Source organism: Ostrea edulis, chromosome 2 (genome assembly GCF_947568905.1).
Source record: "Ostrea edulis chromosome 2, xbOstEdul1.1, whole genome shotgun sequence".
Classification (NCBI taxonomy): Eukaryota; Metazoa; Mollusca; class Bivalvia; order Ostreida; family Ostreidae; genus Ostrea; species Ostrea edulis.
The window spans coordinates 95,743,176-95,765,631 of NC_079165.1; the positions used below are offsets into that span (position 1 = coordinate 95,743,176).

The following is a 22,456-nucleotide window of genomic DNA, read 5'->3' on the forward strand; positions in this document are numbered from 1 at the left end:
GAAAGACAACTTAAGGTGTCCAGTAGAGACTGAGATCCTGTTTACAGAGAAAGAAAACTTAAGATGGACAGACTATAGACTCTACCGATTTCCATTGGATTTGGGCCATATCTGCTTTGAATATGGAAAACTTTTGTTTTATTTCCAAGTAAAACACGTTGGCCGCCATCGTGATCTGTAAACGTAACCAGGTTATAGCTGTCACGCGAAGCATATCTACGTGCATACGGTATAAAGAATTGCTGTATGATTTTATAAAGGTGATATTTTTTTTATATTGTTTGTATAACAACCTATGAAAACAAATTTGAATTACGAGCTTGTTTGAAAATATATATGTACGTTTATCATTATATTTCATTAACGACAAAAGTCATTTTTAACGGACATATATATAAAACTGCTAATTAATCTGTGTTGTTTTATCGGGTGATGAAGGTAACAAGTATTGCAGAAAAAAATTCATAACCTGCGTTATCTGGTTGTGTAATTTTTTCTGCAATGATTATTGTTTATATTCATGTTTTTATGTGTTTTATAAAATATAAACTAGATTTACATACTAATGGGACCCATTCGTTACGTTTTTCAACCTTGACGACGCTCCATATATGGTAATGATTACGTGGACAGGTGGTACACTGTACTAAAAGGTTTGCAACAAACATGTATTCATTGTCGATAAATATACGGGAAACGGTTCAGTGAATGTAAACATATACTTTGTAAATTTCCTGTGTCGTAAACATTTTTAACGACACCTTGTTTTCTATAAACGTGCCCTGAAAATTTCCAGTTGTCGGCATATGCATGTGAAACTATGAATGATCTAAAGAGCGAAATTAGAAACAAACGTGTGATACAGACAGCTAAAACCATATTGATTTGGGGGGACAATAACGTACAATGCATTTGCATATGAATATTTGCTATTAAGCTGACATTTTATGATAAAGTTCAGTAGGATATTTCCATAATATTTCCATAATATTTATAAGTTGAATAGATATGCAAATATTCTGTTGAAAAAAATTGTTGTGATTCATTGAGAAATCTACTAAATATATTGTTATTATCATCATTATTATTATCATTTGTGCTATGGTACATGTAATTTGATCAGGTATCGTTTTCAACCTCAACTATGAGAATAAGTGATATGTATAAAACCAATACGAGGTACAAGTAGCTATGTATAAAAAAAATAAACAAATCTCGTTAATTTTTGAGAAAACATGTTAAGATTAAATCAACAAATGCTATGTATTCGGCTTTTTTAGATGATGTATGTATTCATTTCTTTTTTAGATGATGTATGTATTCATTTCTTTTTTAGATGATGTATGTATTCATTTCTTTTTTAGATCATTTACATGTATTTATATCCATCGAAAAGCAAACTGACAACTCAACTGTATGACAAATGGGAGGATTTCAGCTTCTACACCGTCAACTTTCCATATTTATGTGACAATATTCCATTATCACCTGCAAGTGGTATTTATAAATCTCAACTGATTCGATACGCAAGAACTTATTCTGCGTATAGTCAGTTTTTAAATCGAGGCAAGCTTTTGACAAACAAGTTGATGGTACAGGAGTTTCAACAGTCTCGATTGAAGTCAACATTTCGAAAATTCTATGGTCGTTATAACGATCTAGTTCGTCAATACAACTTATCATTGGGTCAAATACTGTCTGACGTGTTTCATACCGATTGTTAGGCCGTTCTTGGCACACTGATTTTGACTACGGATAACTCCGTTTACCTGATAAGGATATAGGGATCACAGCGGGTATGACCGGTCGACAGAGGATGGTTACTCCTCCTAGGTACCTGATCCCACCTCTGGTGTGTCCAGGAGTACGTGTTTGCCCAACTATCTATTTTGTATTGCTTATAGGAGTTGTGAGATTGATCACTGTTCGTTATCTACACCTTTTATTTTGAAATTATTGAAAATAAAATCGGTAATACGGAATCTATTCACTTTTTAAATTGTCTTTAGGTGGAGGTGACCTTTGAAATACTTAAATTGAAAATCAATCAACTTGCTGAAAATGAACTTTAACAGGGTGAATTAGAATCACTAAGATTTCGGCTTTTAGTAGCCTTTTCAAAATTATCTGATTATTAATAAGTAACCAATTAATATGTGCACCAAAATATGCTAGACCTCTGTCATTAAATTCATTCCCCAGTGATAATAAACATGTTGCAGAGGCTGGAGACTGGGGTAGAATACGGGTATAAACTGCAAACCGTCTGACACAAACAAAATTATTATTGTACGACAAAATAACTGCAGATACAATATAAAATAAGAATTCAGTAACTCAAAAGAGAAGAAAAAAAATCGTATAAATCAAGCAGCAGGATAATTACGTGTCTAACGTGTCTAAAACTAATAAATTTTACGTGAAGGATGAAGTCCGAAAACTGTCCATTCTGTGAGAGAAAGAACTGTTCAAGGCCCAGGTGATGGTTGTGTTTGCTATTATTATGTAACACACTTGACTGTCTGGAGACTGAGTGGCATTTCAAAACACAACAACAAAAGGGTAAAAACAAAGGTGTATTGTTAAACTTAATAGACAGTACCAGGTAAATTTAGATTTAAATGATAGTTCGCTTGATTTCTGACTACTTCCCATGTAAACTATCCATGTTGTAAAATTATCATGCATCAGGATATGTGTCACTTCGCATTGGATTTGTATCATCTCCAAAGATGATATATTGTTGAAAACTTCGTATACTTAATGTACAGTTACAGGTGACCTAAAATGTTTTAAATGAAAACGGTCAGTCAATTTGTTTTTCAAATAATCTACAAATCATTCGTCAATTGGATGATTCCTTCTGTCATTTCTAACTCAAGTTTTCGAATTTACTCGCTTTTAATTAAATCTGAATTAAATTTCTGAACTCTTACAGCCTTACCTGACTCCCTGCTGCGAAGTCCATATCTTAAAACAATGAAATACAAAATGCGCAATATCAACCTCAAAATTACCAGAAAATTTTCGTATATGCGCATGCGCTATCTTTCTTACACGAATGTATCACATACTGAAAGTAAAGTGAAACAATCTACTGCACTAAATATATATTTACTGATAGAATTGGATCTGTTTTTAATTGAGTTCATTTAGCATTAAAATGACTTCATGTGTATCAATTAATCAACAAATCGGAATTGCTGAGATCTGTCATTGTAAAAGCTTCTACACATACCGTCAGCATTATAACACGATTCTCCTGTATTTACTGTATGTATTTATATATAAGTACAGTTATAAATACATTGCATAAAAATGAAAAGAAAAAGATATATTTGACTCCCTGTGTCATAACTTTTTATTTAGAAACACGGTTTTCCTGTACCTTTTTTTTAATTTCATTTAATTCTTTGTTTACCATTCAACTTACATGGGGAGTATTTCCCCAACTGCTATTGATTCAGTTAGTGATAACATTAAGGTCAGTAACGATCAAGAGGAGGCCAGTGGACAAGAAGTGAAAAACTGTGGAGTCAATTAATATCTCCCCCCCCCCCCCTTATCAATATTCCATAAATTTGCAAAAATGCTGATACAGTCATAAATAAATTTGCAATGATATGAAAAAGTAAAAAATAACAAAAAGTTAACAATCTCACAAATTCTATGAAGATTACATACTTCAAAATGGGGCGAACATGGACACCTGGACTCACCAGAGGTTAGATCAGATCTCTGGGAAGAGCGAGTCTCCCTATTTACCGATTACGTCAGCCGTGAGCCCTATAAATGTTATAATCCCTATTTTAAATCAGTACGTCAAAAGCGGCTTATCAAGATCAATACGAAACGCGTCATTCGACCAATTGGCAGACCGTTTTTTTATGACAAAGCAGAGAAAACTGACATAAAGTTTATGAATAAAATTGATTATCTGTGAAGTGCGACAGGGAAGATATCGGTGAAATCTAAACTTTAGCACAAGTATACTCTAGATTTACGTTACTTAGATTAAAAGGGCATGGACACCATTTGAGCTGAAAATTTTCAAATTTTAATTTTCCATTTCTATTGTTTACAATGTTTAACTAGATTATTTTTAATGGTCGACCAAAATTTGAATATCAGTGGTTGAGTTACAAGTGAGATATATAACACTCACAATTCTTTGTTATGTAAATAAGGCTCGCGCCATGTTTTTGTTTACAGATAGATTGAACATATAGCATGTTTCAAACAAAATGAGATGTGCCAAACACTAGAAACTATTTTCAAAATTGTTTTCAGAATTAATTTTGAGTTGAAAAAAACTGATTTAAACGAAACATTTAATAGTATACTTATCCTATGTAAACAAAAATAGAATTGAGAGCTCTGTCTCTTGTAACTCGACAATTGACAGTCAAATTTTGGTTGATCATTAGAACTACCTTAGTTAAACATTGTAAACATTAAAAATGGAAAAGTAAAATTTGAAAATTTTCAGCTCAAATTTTAAAATGGGAATTGTAAATTAATAATCTATGTAAAACCAGTGACACAGATTTGATTTTGTGATCACAAATTCCTTGTGACCACAAATTTCTTGTTGATTTGAAATTTCCAATCAGTGATTTGAAAGCACAATCTGTAATTAAAAATTACTCTGTAGTCACAATTTCACAATTTATTGATTTGTAAATGCAAGCAATAAAAATGAGGTCCATTGATGACAATACTCACCGTAGACAAATAAAATGGGGAGCATAACTGGAAATACGTATCTACTTAATAAAAGGTCATTTTGTCAAAGCTACACCAACCAATACACGTTATTTGAGAATTCAAAACAAAAGATTTTCCATATAATTATGCAATCGTGTTTTCAAAAACACAATTATTCAAGTGTGTGAAACCAGTATGTTTGTGTACGACCAAACATCTGGAGTATATTGATACTGGTATTGAAATGTCAAAACAAACAGAACTGATAGTATTGTTTCGCCGCCTACTTTCTGGTCAATTTTTAAAAGTTATCATTTCTAAATGATTTTTTGTGCAAATATAGATTCATAAAAGTTTATTTATTTGACAAAACAAAGAGAGATAACTCTATAATTTGGGTTAAAATCGAGTATTTTAAAAGGAATCAATGGATAAAGGAAAATATTTTTAAAACACAAATTCCTTTTTGCAGGTATTATAAATTGTCATCTAGCAAATTTATACCAAAACTTTTGTTGTTTAACGGGGGACATAAATGTTTAAAAACCAAAACAAACAATTTTTTACTTCATAATATGAAGTAATTTGACAAATTAAATGGTTATTTATTGCTATCAATAAGATTTAAAAAATATATGACGTTTTAGAGCCCGGTTTCAAGGAACGTATTTTTCTACCCCCTAATCAAAAGGAGTTGAAATTAAGAGCAACTGATTAATTAACACTGGTATTAAAGTTAATAATCAATTACAAATGGATTCTACTTTGCATTTTTTTTTTTTTAAAATATCATGGACAAAATTGCAAAGCTTTTCAAGATATACGAGTTGAAAATGTAAGCGGCAATCCAGAGTTAGCGTGCGTAGTTTTTTGTCAATCAAATACGTGCATGTGTAATTACAATATTCGCAACATCAGTTACTGTTCCAGTACAAAATAAATGAAAATCAAGGTTTGGAGCAATTTTTAATTTAAACAATATTTTATTCGCAAATATCTTATAAGTGAATGTAATTTGGGCAGCAACTAGGCACATCCTATTTTAGACCTCTCCCAACATCAAGGTCACCATAAGCAAACACGTGTAAATATACTAAGTATAGAAGATAAAATGTATCGAAAAAAGATTGTGTATAGAAAGTACCGGTTTGGATTGATTGATTGATTGATTGTATATTGTTTAACGTCCCACTCGGAGAATTTTTCACCCATATGGAGACGTCACCATTGCCGGTGAAGGGCTGCAAAATTTTGGCCTATGCTCGGCGCTTACGGCCTTTGAGCAGGGAAGGATCTTTATCGTGCCACACTTCCTGTGACACGGGGCCTCGGTTTTTACGGTCTCATCCGAAGGACCGCCCCATTTAGTCTCCTCTTACGACAAGCAAGGGGTACTGAGGACTTTCTAGTATTCTAATCCGGATCCCCACGGGATTACCGGTTTGGAAAGATGAAAGTGAATAAGATTACTTCATATGTTAAATTATGATAATTCTTAAACAAAACGTTTTGTTGCAGTGTTAAAAGCTTGTACTGTTTCAGATATCTTAATATTAGTTTTAAATACATGTAAATGATTAGGACTAGTGTGTAATAACACCTCAAGTGTAGGTTGTTGATTATAGCCATATATATATATATATATATATATATATATAAATGAAACAACGCACCTCCACCCCCACCCCTTTTCCCCAGTGAGAAATGTATTTTAAAATGAACAGGGTAATGCTTACTTGGCAAATCATTAATTCGAATATAATATCTTTGTTTTAATCTATTATTCGACCATACATACAGAGAAAGATATTTTATAACAGTGATTTGCGTACAGGTAGATGCTAATATTGCCAACGAGAAAACAACATGTATATCAAACCGAAGTATCTTATTGTGCACGTTGACTTTCTATTCCATAGAAGGCTGAAAACAGTGCTGCGATGTAAATTTAGAGAAAGAGAAACAAAAATAGTTCCGACATCTGGTTGTCAAGGGTGTGTGTCCCCATACCAAATCAGGTTATACAAAAATAACTTGCGTTCCTCAATTGGAATTTGACCAATCAGAGACAAGGATACAATAAGAATTAAATTATATATATATATAATAATAATAATGATAAAGACAAACAAAAACAAGAGGCCCAAGGGCCACATCGCTCATCTGAGTCACTTGGTTCATATTTAAAGATTTTCCCTATATATTTGTATGCAAAACTTTGATACCCCCCTTGTGACCCCATCCTCCCCTGGGGGCCATGATTTTCACAAATTGAAATCTGAAATATGTCAGAAAGCTTTCATGTAAATATCAGCTTTCCTGGCTCAGTGGTTCTTGAGAAGATTTTTAAAGATTTTCCTTATATATTTGAATGTAAAACTTTGATCCCCTATTGTGGCCCCATCCAAACCCCAGGGCCCATGACTTGAACAAACTTGAATCTGCATTATGTCAGGAAGCTTTCATGTAAATCTCAGCTTTTCTGGCTCAGTGGTTCTTGAGAAGATTTTTAAGGATTTATCCTATATATTAGTATGTAAAACTTTGATCCCCTATTGTGGCCCCATCCAACCCCTGGGGGCCATGACTTGAACAAACTTGAATCTGCACTATATCAGGAAGCCTTCATGTAAATCTCAGCTTTTCTGGCTTAGTGGTTCTTGAGAAGAAGATTTTTCCTATATATTTGTATGCAAAACTTTGATCCCCTATTGTGGACCCATCATACCCCCAGGGGCCATGATTTAAACAAACTGAAATCTGAAATATGTCAAAGCTTTCATGTAAATATCAGCTTTTCTGGATCAGTGGTTCTTGAGAAGAAGATTTTTAAAGATTTATCCTATATCTTTGTATGTAAAACTTCGATCCCCTATTGTGGCCCCATCCAACCCCCGGGGGCCATGTTTTGAACAAACTTGAATCTGCATTATATAAGGAAGCTTTCATGTAAATCTCAGCTTTTCTGTCTCAGTGGTTCTTGAGAAGATTTTTTAATGACCCTACTCTATTTTTACCTTTTCTTGATTATCTCCCATTGGAAGATGGTCTGGCCCTTTGTTTTCAAACTTTAGAATTCTCTGTACCTAAGGATGCTTTGTGCCAACTTTGGTTGAAATTGGCCCAGTGGTTTTTGAGAAGAAGTTAAAAATGTTAAAAGTTTACAGACGGACGGACGCTGGACTACGGGTGATCAGAAAATTTCAGTTCAGGTGAGCTAAAAGGGGCATGAAGAGATTTAACTCGACATAAAGAGACATTGACGATGTTATATATATTTCCATTCATCATATGTCCATATATTCCAATGAAATCAAAATAAAGGACACCACCATCTTCTGTGTATAATTCACTGAACATAGACGTTAATGGCGTCAGCTTCTCCGTCGTCAACTTCCCCTATTACAATGTAGCGACATTCCATTATCACCTACATATGACGTTTATGTCTCACCTCTGGTGTTTGTTCTGTTCTCGATTTTGTGTTTTTCATAGGATTTATAAATTGATCAGTGTTCATTATCTTCACCTATTTTCATTAAAACGTTTGTGAGTGTTGCTGACAGCACCGTCAACATATTTACGATCGTAGACATTGTGAAATGTTGATTTTCAACGAGACTGCTTGTCACGATCTTGAAGTCTAATTCACTCATGGTGTGTCTAATTGCCGAAATGTATTTCAACTAACATACACCACAAACCATCAAGATTATTTTCATAATCTATTTTATTTTATTTTTAAGTGATCTACAGTAAATGTTTCCTTATGAAATAAAAGCATTTTTAATAATAATACTTTGAAAAGAATTAAATTATTTTGTGTTCTTGTTTGTTTGTTGTTGTTTACTTTTGACTTTCTTTGTGTTTATATTGCGATGAAGGGATGATGTAAAGTGAGTAACAGCGTGTGTGGAGGAACCAGCGTGATCTACAACAGTACAGCTTTCTAACTAGAGCCCAGTCAGATACAGAAGCATTTGAACAATTTGTAATAGACTTGATATTACTTGTGTGTGACTGATTATAAAATTTGTCACTGGTGTAAAATCACATAAAGAACGTGAATAATTGCAAAACACTCCTGACATTCCATAGCTCTATGAACATTCTACAACCCGAGCCAGCCAAATTTCTGGTGAAGACACAACAGTTTATGCCATTGATGTTAACATGGTGGATACAGAGCACACCTAATAGACTGAATCCCTAGAAATTAACAACGAACAGATTTCTAATGATCCCACAGACATGCTTCCAGGTGCTATCTGTATTCTCTTACCATTGAAACCGTTCCGGGAACTAGGAGTGACAACACTTTAGAGGTGGTTGGTTTGTCTTAGGAACTCATTCTTGGATCTGCTTCTTGCTCAGTAATGGGGCTTGTTAACCGAGCTTACAAGCTTGACTGTTCGGTTAAAAGCAGACATTCTGAAGGACATTCAATCGAAATATGGTAATGTTTTAAGCGTCTTGGACTCTTGCCAACATAGCAAAAAATCAAGATCGACTCATTGGTACTTTTAGAGACGTATCCACGTCGTCATGTGCCGATAGCAAAAATCAATAACGAAATTAATCATGAGGAACAAACTGGTGTTAATGTTCAAGAGAATGAACCCACTACATGGGTCATCTCTATGGTTACAGTCCTGAACCCCAATGGAAAGTTACGTATCTGCATTGACCTCATAGATCTGAATAAAGCTATCCATGGAAAACATTACAGTGACGGATCCAGAGGATGGAGGGTCCAGGGGTAGGAACCCTTTCCGCTTTCGTCAGAAAATTTTGCTTAAAAGGGTAAAAATAACGAATATTGAGGGTAAAAACCCCTTTGAAAACCAAAATTAATAGTAGAACCCCCTCCCCTCTATCAATATTTTTTGTATCCGCCCCTGCATTACCCGCTGTTTTTGTATCCGCCCCTGCATTACCCGCTGATCCGCCCCTGCATTACCCGCTGATCCGCCCCTGCATTACCCGCTGATCCGCCCCTGCATTACCCGCTGATCCGCCCCTGCATTACCCGCTATTTTTGTATCCGCCCCTGCATTACCCGCTGATCCGCCCCTGCATTACCCGCTGATCCGCCCCTGCATTACCCGCTATTTTTGTATCCGCCCCTGCATTACCCGCTGATCCGCCCCTGCATTACCCGCTGATCCGCCCCTGCATTACCCGCTATTTTTGTATCCGCCCCTGCATTACCCGCTGATCCGCCCCTGCATTACCCGCTGATCCGCCCCTGCATTACCCGCTATTTTTGTATCCGCCCCTGCATTACCCGCTGATCCGCCCCTGCATTACCCGCTATTTTTGTATCCGCCCCTGCATTACCCGCTGATCCGCCCCTGCATTACCCGCTGATCCGCCCCTGCATTACCCGCTATTTTTGTATCCGCCCCTGCATTACCCGCTGATCCGCCCCTGCATTACCCGCTGAAGACCATTGAGGACACTGTACAGTAGATTTCTGAAACAAAGGTATTTTCGATATTCGATGCCACATCTATCTTGCTTCTGGCAAATTGGTCGCACGGAAGAAAGGTCGAAGCTCTGTACCTTCAATACCCCATATGGAAGCTATAGGTTTACCAGGTTGCATTTTGGCATTAACTATGCACCCGAAAGTTACCAACACACAACTTCAGGCATGGAAGAATGTGAGGTAATAATCGACCGAATGTTAAATTGGGGGGAAATACATCCAGTAACACGATCGTAGGTTAACAGTCGTCATGAATCGCATCCGTGATAACAACATGAAGATGAGTCCCGAGAAGTGTAAGTTTCGAAACTTTTCGTGTGAGTTATCCAAAGTGAGCTCACCACTCAGAAAACTCCATGAAAAGGTCGTCCGTTTCCATAGGGTCGGAAAGTCTCGTTTACTTTCGCTTTCAATTTACTACTTCCGGGCAGCAGTCGAAAAATGTCACTTCGTTTTGCTTTGGTTATGCTCAGATGACAGCGTTAAAATGAACCTACAGCCTATATAGATTCCCTACTTATGCAAAAAGAGGAAGAAGTGGATTTATAGATGCAGGTAAACAAGTCATAATACTTATATTTTTATAGTTAAATCACCGATTGAGAACTGAGAAGCAGCGAGCTCTATCCACGACCGGGTGATTGATCTAAAACATATTTTACTGAATATTTTCGATAACAAACAGCTGCCAAGTTAAAGGGTTTAGTTTTTTTTATGAGTTAGAACTAACATTACATGACACAATTATGCAGTATGTTACTTTTGATAAATGAGACAGACTGAATGCAAAAGGGTCGGGGGGGGGGGGGGGGGTGTCGGGAATAAAACAATTAGCTGGGTAAAGTAAATATATGACACAATTGTCGGGAATAAAACAATTAGCTGGGTAAAGTAAATATATGCAGGCATCTATTTGTACCATGTTTTGTCAATCTCCCTGATTAATAGTTGATCATATAAACTTGTAATAACACATTTATGGGATGCTGATAGTTTAAGGGGGGAGGGGGGGGACACATTTACAAGGCAACGCAGTTTCTCATTTTCATTATATTTTAATTAATAATGATATTGCTTATGTTTTTATTGTGACCCTCACGGAAAATGCTACCAATTTGGAAACCAAAAAAATTTCAAAGACGATTTGGATCACTGAAATAACATGTTTTTGATACACATGTACTTCATTTCTGTATATGTGTTTGTAAAACGCTATGCCTCTTGTGACAACAAAGAAATAGTAAACATTCGTCCATACATTCAGATCTTAAATTAATTCAATTTAGATTGTGGCATTTGAATTCTTCTTGAAAATGAAAATTTTGATAAAAGATGTTTATTTACTGTTTAATAATGCAGTGGTGGGACAAGTGGGGTTGGTGGTGGTGCAATCCCCCATTTGGTAGTTCATATGTAACAAATATGGGGATTTGGGTTGCAATTTTGATAATTTTAATTTACACACATACCTCTTTTAGGGAGATAGTATAAATTACACTTGCCCCCCCCCCCCCCCCCCCCCCTGCAAATTTTCTTGATCCACCCCTGCAATACTTTTAATGATATTCACTTGATGTCTATGCTTGTTACAGATGCTGTTATATACATCATTTCCGTCAGAAGTATCAATGTGTTGGTGGCTGTTATGAAGAGAATGGGCCCATTTTAACAACTTCTAGGATGGGCGGTGCAAGGGTTCATACCAGTGATCAATTTCTCATGAAGTTGCACCTAAATCTAAGGGATCTACATTTAGCAGGCCAGAGGGCTCAATGCCGAATTTACCTCTGAAAGAATCGCAATGGATACAACAAACATAACACTGAATTTAACTTTAAAAATGAATAACTAGTCATTATCTGACAGCAACTACATTGTGCAAAATTTGTCACACAGCAAAGGCTATTACTTCTGTAGCACAATTGTTCTGAATTCTATCCTGGATCCACCTCTGATGGTGACATTGTTGATCACTGAAGTGTATTGGAGATGTTGAAGCCATATGATATATGATTCTTGCTAATAAAGGATTTGATATATTTGATAAACTTTAATCAGGAGTGGCATTGAACATATCACCTTTTCTTTCATCAAAATCTCATTTCAGTAAGGATGAAGCACAGCTGTTACCAGAAGAGTCAAATTCATGTGGAGTGTGAATTGAATAATTAAAAACATCCATATTCTAAATCATATACCTTCACAATACAGACATATATATCTGTCCACTCAGATTTTCAACTCTGTGTGACTCTTGTACATTTGCAAATCCTCTACTGAAGGAAATAGCCTATATGAATTCCACAATTTATCAAATCTTACCTTTGGACTTAGATACTATAAATGTACAACTTCTTACTCACATTATTCTGCATTGTCAAGTTGTATTAAATGCATTCAAGTAAATGATAAAGTGAACATTTATTTAAGGTTAATAGTCAAAGAAATTGTTACAATGATGATTCATGCACATCTTTACACTGATCAATTGTAGCAAAAACAAAATAAAACTAATGGAAGACATTTGAATTTTCACAAGTTTGTCTAGTTTGTTATTGCAGAGAGGGCACAAAGGCTCAATCATGTATGCCAAGTATAATTCCCATAATTCATCTCGAAGGATGAGAATCACTTCCATGTTCATTGGTGTTCAAACTATGAAATCACAAGTGGTGCCTGTGATGTAAAGCTGATGGAGAACTTGATGCCAATAACCATGGCTCTCTTTGAGCTGCTGCGCACCTTCCGGGTTGCACTCTGAAAATTTTACCCCAAAAAAATATATTAAAAAAGACTGACATCCACTATGTCTATATATTCTTTCATAAAAATACCAATGCTAGATAATTCTTATTTGAACATTCAACATTTTCTTATAGAATAATAAAATTTATTTACTTATACTGCTGTCTGAAAGAATTTGTAAAGAAAAACTTTATAATGATATCTGCATTTATCTAGTAAAAAATCCCTATATGTTTGCACAAGTATCCTTTGCTGTTGCAGAGAAATGACATTTTTAAAATTTCTATATTGTCTAGAGATGCATTCATTTTTGGTGAACCTTTATATTTTTGGAACACCTGAATTTACATGTATGTACAAGTATTCATTACAGAATGAATATCATTTAATATTGATAGCTTGACGAGCATATATTGCATAAAGAGCTCTGGTGAGTTACCTATATTCTGATTGCCTGGGTGGATACATTTCTCTCATTGTCATAGCTTTACGAGGTGCAGATTTAGGATGCTTTATCCAGCTGTATTGTTTGCCCTTTTATATCTAAAAGATTAACAAATTAACATTGTAGTTATTGTCACACAAAACATGTAGATTATGCACACTAAAATGCAAATTGGCTATCTGGACTAGTCAATATTTCATAATAGACATATAACATGTTCTATCAATTCAGCTGAAATTCAGATAGATCTCCCCCCTCCCCCCATATATCTTGATCAGGTAAACGGAGTTATCCGTAGTCAAAATATGTGTGCCAAGAACGGCCTAACAATCGGTATGAAACACGTCAGACAGCATTTGACCCAATGATAGGTTGTATTGACGAACTAGATCGTTATAACGACCATAGAATTTGCGAAATGCTGACTTTAAACGAGACTGTTGAAACCCCTTTAACATCAACTTGTTTGGCAGTAGTCTGCCTTGATTTAAAAACTGATCATACGCAGAACAAGCTATTGTGTATCGAATCAGTTGAGAGATATAAACACCATATGCATTGCAAGTGATGATGGAATACTGTTACATAAATATTCTTTCCCAGCATGTGCACCAAAATTCAGTTTTTGTTGGTATTTGCGGGTTTTAAGACGTTCCTAAATATTCTGAATGCCAATTATTGTAGATTCCAAAATAATGTTTTTTGATAACCGGTTAGTAAAGCAAATGCATTAAAAGGCGTATCGAATCAGTTGAGATATATAAACACCATATATGCAGGTGATGATGGAATATTGCTACATAAATATTCTTTTCCAGCATGTGCATCAAAATTCAGTTTTGTTGGTATTTGCGGATTTTAAGATGTTCCTAAATATCCTGAATGCCAATTATTGTACATTCCAAAATTGGTGATGCCACAGGTAATTCGGTGTTCTGACGTGTACCAAAGAAGAGTTGTACTGGAGGCAATAAAAAAAACCTCAGTCTAAATCTGGGGATCCGGGTTAGAATAAGTCCTTAGTACCCCTTGCTTGTCGTAAGAGGCGACTAAATGGGCGGTCCTTCGGATGAGACAGCAAAAACCGAGGTCCCATGTCACAGCAGGTGTGGCACAATAAAGACCCCTCCCTGCTCAATGGCCATAAGCGCCAAGCATAGGCCTAAATTTTGCAGCCCTTCACCGGCAATGGTGACGTCTCCATGAGTAAAATAATCTCAAGAGGGACGTTCAACAATATTCAATAAACCTTTCTACTGACAGCAAGCTCAGGTGCACCCTTAAACGGCACAAAACACCCTAATGCAGTGTTATTTACAAACCGTTTATGTGATAATTGGTTCTTTTTTCCATTAAATATAATCTGTTTATGAAATGGCTTACAACTGTTTTCAGACCTTCAAGCTCGAGGTCACATATGACGTCACACAATTAATTTTGCTGAAAAAATTAAAAAGTTTAGAAACATGCGGTATTTCGGTACTCGAGTATAGCATTGTATTGATCATGAAAAAGTGAAGATAACGAACAGCGATCAATCTCATTATAAAGTACACGAATTCGAGGATGGGGAAACAGAAAACACAGACCCCCGACACACCAGAGGTGTTGGGAAATACTTTTAAAAAGGCTTCGCTAGAGACCCATTACGTGAAAAGATGCTTGTAAGATGGTGTTGCTGCTAGTTTGTTTTTCCAGTTTTGCAAATTCAGGCTACTTGGAGAAGAATGTCATTGAAAATCAAACAAATCAGGAGATAAAATGGGCCGTGCACGGGATGAGCGTATCAGTGTCCACAAGAGGTTCCTTGGGATTCCTTCTCCTGTTAAAGGGATTGGTTCACGATTTTTGAAAAAAATATTTTTCATTTTTGATGTTAAAAATTTAAAATATAACTGATTTAATGTTGACAGCCAAATTTTGGCCTTCTGAACGCAAGAATAAAAGTAATATTTTAGCCTTAAATATGTGTTATGTAAATAAAGACTCTAGTCTTTTCATATATACAAGTGTTTTAAACACATTAAACGTTAGATTTTGATCAAACAAAATTTTGGAAAAAATCGTGAATCAGTCCCTTTAACTTCGGAGATGGACAGTTTTCCGTCACTTCTTGAATAGAAGATGTCATTCCAAGCCAATAAAAGGTTTCACCAGCTCAGCTTTTGCATTTTAAAACTCCAAAATGAGAGCTGTATCATTTCCTTCCGCAGTCTAATGGTAACAATGGTACTGACTAAAACCCGGTCTTCGGTCCCGGTCCCAGATTTTTTTATTCGATGAAAATAGAATACATCAGAATATTTTAGCCCCAATTTCTCGTTAATTTAGATATGACATATCATGCCTGCATTCTGATAGTTGATTGATAATTATTATTGTCGTCTTTCGTAAAATAATATGTGAAAACGGTGGGACCGAGAAGTAAATACAGTGCTAGACCGGTCCCGGTCTCGATATTTTTTATTTTTCTAAATAGCCGCTTTAATCTACTTTTTTATTAAAAGAAGATAAGAATGTTATATTCAATGACATTCCTTTGTGTGCACATGTATGTTTCTGATTTATTGTATGTTTGTGTTTAATTCCAATTTTCCTTTTTATGTCAAATGAACGCGTTACATTACATTTTCATAAAAAGATAAGGATGTAGAAGGGAAATAATATATATGTATTTATCCTGGTGTATTTGTTTGTAATTTACTGTTGGATGTAGTTTTTACAAAATTAATTCTTCTTTTTTTCATTTAGGTCAAAAACCTGACCACACGATTAATAAAATTTTAAAATTCAATGTTGGCGTATTCCGAACCGGGTCTCTGTATATGTACATGTATACGCGGGTTATTGCTCTCTCTCTCTCTCTCTCTCTCTCTCTCTCTCTCTCTCTCTCTCTCTCATTTACGAGTGTATCGTGGGAATCGCATTAATTTGTTAAATTATGATGTTATATTAGTTGTTTTAATTGTGTGACGTCATATGTGACCTCGAGCTTGAAGGTCTGAAAACAGTTGTAAGCCATTTCATAAACAGATTATATTTAATGGAAAAAAGAACCAATTATCACATACACGGTTTGTAAATAACACTGCATTAGGGTGTTTTGTGCCGTTTAAGGGTGCACCTGAGCTTGCTGTCAGTAGAAAGGTTTATTGAATATTGTTGAACGTCCCTCTTGAGATTATTTTACTCATGGAGACGTCACCATTGCCGGTGAAGGGCTGCAAAATTTAGGCCTATGCTTGGCGCTTATGGCCATTGAGCAGGGAGGGGTCTTTATTGTGCCACACCTGCTGTGACATGGGACCTCGGTTTTTGCTGTCTCATCCGAAGGACCGCCCATTTAGTCGCCTCTTACGACAAGCAAGGGGTACTAAGGACTTATTCTAACCCGGATCCCCAGATTTAGACTGAGGTTTTTTTTATTGCCTCCAGTACAACTCTTCTTTGGTACACGTCAGAACACCGACTTACCTGTGGCATCACCAATTTTGGAATGTACAATAATTGGCATTCAGGATATTTAGGAACATCTTAAAATCCGCAAATACCAACAAAAACTGAATTTTGATGCACATGCTGGAAAAGAATATTTATGTAGCAATATTCCATCATCACCTGCATATATGGTGTTTATATATCTCAACTGATTCGATACGCCTTTTAATGCATTTGCTTTACTAACCGGTTATCAAAAAACATTATTTTGGAATCTACAATAATTGGCATTCAGAATATTTAGGAACGTCTTAAAACCCGCAAATACCAACAAAAACTGAATTTTGGTGCACATGCTGGGAAAGAATATTTATGTAACAGTATTCCATCATCACTTGCAATGCATATGGTGTTTATATCTCTCAACTGATTCGATACACAATAGCTTGTTCTGCGTATGATCAGTTTTTAAATCAAGGCAGACTACTGCCAAACAAGTTGATGTTAAAGGGGTTTCAACAGTCTCGTTTAAAGTCAGCATTTCGCAAATTCTATGGTCGTTATAACGATCTAGTTCGTCAATACAACCTATCATTGGGTCAAATGCTGTCTGACGTGTTTCATACCGATTGTTAGGCCGTTCTTGGCACACATATTTTGACTACGGATAACTCCGTTTACCTGATCAAGATATAGAGCTCACAGCAGGTGTGAACGGTCGACAGGGGATGCTTACTCCTCCTAAGCACCTGCCCACACCTCTGGCATATCCAGGAGTCCGTGTTTGCCCAACTCTCTATTCTGTATTCGTTGAAAGGAATTACGAGATTGATCACTGTTCATTGTTTATATGGAAAGGAAGAAAACACGTATTATTTTTTCGTCATATGTTAAAAAAATCAAATGCACGAAATAATGATCTTGACAAACTATTACTTAGATTTGATGGCCTGAATATCAATGATATCCACCTCTTGCTTTTGAGCAATAGTAGCATTTAAAGAGTTAGATATTTAGGTGACGCTCGTTGGATATATTTATCAGGGATGTGATAGGACCTCAAGTACCGTGCATGATATTGGTTTTTGTGAGTACCTGGGTATTTATATTGTTTTTGCTGTTGCTCTCTTGGTTTATTTTAGTTTAGACAGCGTGTTCTTCCGCAAGCTCTTATGCGAAAATTATACTAAAAGATCCATATCAGGTTAAACCAAAATGAGTCTCTTTAATACATATTTATATGAATCAATAGGGTCTGTAAGTCTCGTTTGCTTTCATTTTCGGTTTTACTACTTCCGGGTACAACAACATGTGGAATATATAAAGTCGTAACAGAGAATCGGCGCTAATTTGTAATTTGGTGTATTGTTAAGCGATCGGCTGCATACATGAGACGGGGAAAACCCTGCCATGTAGTTTATTTAGGTTCCTAGTCGATGCTACAGTAAGGAAGCGGTGGATACAAAGATGTAGGTACGTAATATTATCACAATTCAACGAATAATCATGTCAAATTAACACACGTGGGTATAAACTGACAGAATATACTGGATGTGTTGTTTAGATATTTCAGAGGGGGTAGGCCTACAAAAGATTTTGACAGACGAACTGATAAAAATAAAATAATAAGAGCAAAAAATTACATGTACTACAATTTCATAAATGGGGGGGGGGGGGGTAAGTTTTTCTTCGTTATTGATTTCAACATTTATTAACATCTTTTACTATATAATTTCCTTCTGTCTGAAAGGGGGGAGGAACACTTATTTATTGTATCAATATAGAAAAAATAACCTTGTTAGGAAAAGGGGAAAGGGTTGACAGGACACTCTTGATACTACTTGCCTTTATATAGGGTCCTGCATGATTAAATTTTGTATTGTGTTTCAAGAGAACTGGCATATATCTTTATTGTATAATTATGTAAAAGTGACACATGGCCTTGAAAAGAATGATTGTAACACTCATATTCTGTGCTTATTTCAGAAACTACAACTTTGTTGTGTAGTGAGCCACTTTAAGTCAATAAAAACAGCAACTTATGGTATATTACTTTTTTTCATAGACACAAAGTTACGAAACCTGCTGAAGCAGAAGCATCTGCTTCAAATGTACATGTAGGAACCGAAATTGATACTGCTACCAATATATCTGTACCAGACAACAATGAAGTGCATCTACATGATCACGAGTATTAACAGCACCAAACCCTCAACATTTAAAAAGGTACAGTGTACGATACAAGTATTCTAGTACATCAAACCAGGAAGTTACAACGGTTGTTAAGTTTAGTGTCAGGTGGTTTTTCTGTATTTTCTTCATTCTCATTTCAGTGTTATCTAAATTTATATGCACACAAAATACTATAATGGTATTGCTTTTGTTCTTACAGCTTCCCTTGAAGACTATGATGTTGTAAACTTGCAGTGAGAAATATACCTGCTTAATTAAAGGAAACCATCCATGACAATTGGGAACATCATAATTGAAAGACCCTGGAAAGGTATGTTTTAGCGGTTCGTTAAGGAAAAATGAACAATGCACTTTCTATACACTGACTAGTTATCAATTTCACAGGTCAGCGCAGATTTCACAATATTCAATTACCTAGTAATTTTAGGGGGGTATAAATGTTGCTGTATACACCATTTTCTGTGGATATTTTTCATATATTCATGAAATTTTGTTTGAAGGGATCATGAACACTGTTGGGAGTGTCCATTCAACTGAAATATAAAAGTAAGAAGAATTGAAGATTGCAATGGATGCAACAGAAGTGACCTAATATGACCAAATTGATATGAATAGCCAGTTTTTCGCTTGCAGTAATGACAAGAGTCGCCACAAAGAAAAGACCTTAATGTGTATTACACCTAATGCAGCTTATTTCCAATCTGTATGCTGGATACAAATCTAATTTGGCAATTGTGAACCATTGTGACATTTTAGAGAAGTTGCAAGTTGGTGATATATTCCTGGCGGACAAAGGATTTTGTTTTTTTGACAAACTTCCAAATGACATGACACTTAATATCCCATTCTTTCTTACAAATAAATCCCACTTCTCAAAAGAGGATGCACAACTTTGCTATAAAATTTCCAGATGCAGAATCCATGTTGGATGGGAAAATGAGAGATCTTTTTTTTTTTAAATTCCTTAGCCATTATAGATATTGATCTGACAAAATATTTCAGATTTGTGTGGATCATGTGAATTTGCAGGTTCCCCTTTTGAAGGAGATTGCAGATAAATCCTACAAACTTATTAGATTAATTGCATGTATATATATATACCTTAAATCTGCACATACCTGCCACATTGAATTTTTAAAGTTAAAAGTAATGAATACCATATATGCAATATAACTTTACTACATATTTATTTAAATATAAAGCCTTTTATATTCATATGAATATAAAGCCCTTTGGAACGTCTCCATCAGAATGAAATATTCTCGAGAGGAATGTTAAACAATATACAATCAAACATAAAGCCTTTTGTTCTCATTCTGAAGGTTTTCAAATCTGCATTATTAAAAAAGAAGTAAAATCCATTGTTTGAGTAAATGCATGTAATTGGATGATTTTTGTAAAGCTGGACACTGTGTCTATACATACATGTATTTTGGTTCATCTAAAATAAGAAAAACGCTTGTCTATAATGTTTATTCAATAAATATACATGTAATTACATAACTTTGATAGATGCACCACTGATATCATAATAAAGTATATGTACATGTGGTTATGTGTGTGTGTTTTAGACTGCAAAAATACTTCATTATTATAATTAAACTCTATCACGCTTAAAAGGTTGACATAATACATCTTTGTCAATGTGAATTATTTGAGTGTCACTAGGAATCCACACTAGCAAATCACAGCATTGGGTGTCTTTCAGGTGGTGTTGTCCTTGAATCTGATGCCAATATTCAGATTTTGTTTTGAGGTGCAGCGAATCATCCCTTGCATCACATTCTAAAATGGCAAATGTCATTACATGTATTGATAAAATATACATGATTTACAAGTGCTCTGATTAGTGGTGAAAGTATTATACTGCAATATGCATACTTATTTTGACATAGATGTACTGCAGTATTCAAAACTTGATGCAAGTAAAGTTTATAAAGAACATTAGCAGTTCAATATCACAATGAAGCCTAAGTAGTATATGTATTTCATTCATAAAATGTTACTTTAAAGTTATAATAAACTTGGATACATCCATAATGATATATATGAATACATATATGTACAGCTAATGTACATGTATTAGGTACACATACACATAATTGTTCAATCTATAAAGCTGACTTACCAAGAGGGAAATCCCAACATTTGCACAGGCCTCTTTAATTGTCATTGTTCGAGCTGAAAATGGGCACTTAGCCTCAATTAAGAATTTCAGGGGTTGCTGAAAATGGCCTGTTGCCCTGCGGAATGAGGATGCAGTTAATTCCTCCACTTTGACTGTGCCGACTTTGGATGTTTTATCCAACTACTGACGTACTTTACATTGAACAGTTTTATTTGCCTTCTTATATCTGAAAAATTCCAATATATCTACATGTAAAAATTTTATCTTCACAGTTCGAACCCATTTATTACCTACTTTGGGTATAGATAAGATAAGTTTATTCCAATTTTGGGCCCAGAGGGCATAACAGCAAGACAGTTTATAAAGAAAGAAATTTCTAAAAAGAAAGAAAGTTTACAACATATAAACTTATAATTATTATAATCATACGATATAGATCCAAACATGTATTGACATTATTTTATCTTTAGATTGTGTACCTGCCTTTGAAAATTTGCTGTCATATGAAGATCGACACTTATACTGCCCCATTATGGGCATACTGGCATCAGACATCCACATTAATGATGACTGCACAATGCACAACACCTTTATCCTCAGATTCAAGGCATATCTATAAAATATTAAACAATCTTAACCCATCTGTGATGTAACTGATATAGATAGGCATATTTAATGCGCTTTGTTTATTGAATAAACAACTGTACACTGCAGGTGCGTAAATGTAGTATCGTTGTTCACCCACCCACCCACCCCCTTCCGATCTCCCCAGTACGTTCGTATAAATACAAAGCAAGTTTTATGCATAATCCGTTTTTATTTTCAAGTATTAATATACTTTCAATTGGAATGATTTGAGATATAAAAACGTATCGTACATCTCTCTAGTTCATAGATTATGCTTTTACCAACCTGCTCTTTATCTGGAAGACGTACCCTCGTCGATGCTTGTACACTGGCGGTTATTACACGTAATTCGTCAAACACGAAGCGAAGAATCCTCGACCACTCCACTAATGCTTCAATTCCCATGTTTATCTCGTTAAAACCTCCACATAATCGATTGATAACGCTATATCTATGTATACCACTCTCTACATAGTGCAATCTGAGATGTTGATGTACCCGGAAGTTAATAATCTCGCTAAATCTCGGCAATCACATGACGAGACTTACAGACCCTATAACATCAAAATTAAACTAACGGAGAGAAACTCACTTTCAAAAATCAACATGTAACAAAGTTACCATAGGACATGTGTCAGATAACTGCACAGTGCAGTCTACTCCCGATATACTGAAATCTAGG

General features: G+C 35.3%; 5 long non-coding RNA genes across 5 annotated transcripts in view; 2 read left to right on the top strand and 3 right to left on the bottom strand.

Moving 5' to 3' along the window:
* The window catches only part of LOC130051998 (uncharacterized), an 89,453-nt gene extending 86,467 nt beyond the window's left edge, over positions 1-2,986 (bottom strand). Inside the window, exon 1 of the long non-coding RNA XR_008800302.1 lies at positions 2,945-2,986. This is a non-coding gene — a long non-coding RNA (uncharacterized LOC130051998). The remainder of the gene's footprint in view (positions 1-2,944) is intronic.
* A 7,634-nt stretch (positions 2,987-10,620) lies between these two features.
* Positions 10,621-12,733, top strand: LOC125680410 (uncharacterized). The gene is made up of 2 exons (XR_007371943.2): positions 10,621-10,753; positions 11,791-12,733. It is a non-coding gene; the product is annotated as an uncharacterized LOC125680410 (long non-coding RNA).
* On the bottom strand, positions 12,605-13,630 carry LOC125680409 (uncharacterized). Its single transcript, XR_008800303.1, has 2 exons — positions 13,383-13,630; positions 12,605-12,955 (listed from the first exon to the last, which is right to left on the bottom strand). It is a non-coding gene; the product is annotated as an uncharacterized LOC125680409 (long non-coding RNA).
* Positions 13,631-18,091: 4,461 nt separating this feature from the next.
* Positions 18,092-20,570, top strand: LOC125681705 (uncharacterized). Its single transcript, XR_007372299.2, has 4 exons — positions 18,092-18,299; positions 18,892-19,052; positions 19,219-19,329; positions 19,520-20,570. It is a non-coding gene; the product is annotated as an uncharacterized LOC125681705 (long non-coding RNA).
* On the bottom strand, positions 20,477-22,305 carry LOC125681704 (uncharacterized). Its single transcript, XR_007372298.2, has 4 exons — positions 22,060-22,305; positions 21,627-21,760; positions 21,148-21,373; positions 20,477-20,804 (listed from the first exon to the last, which is right to left on the bottom strand). It is a non-coding gene; the product is annotated as an uncharacterized LOC125681704 (long non-coding RNA).
* Positions 22,306-22,456: the final 151 nt, after the last annotated feature.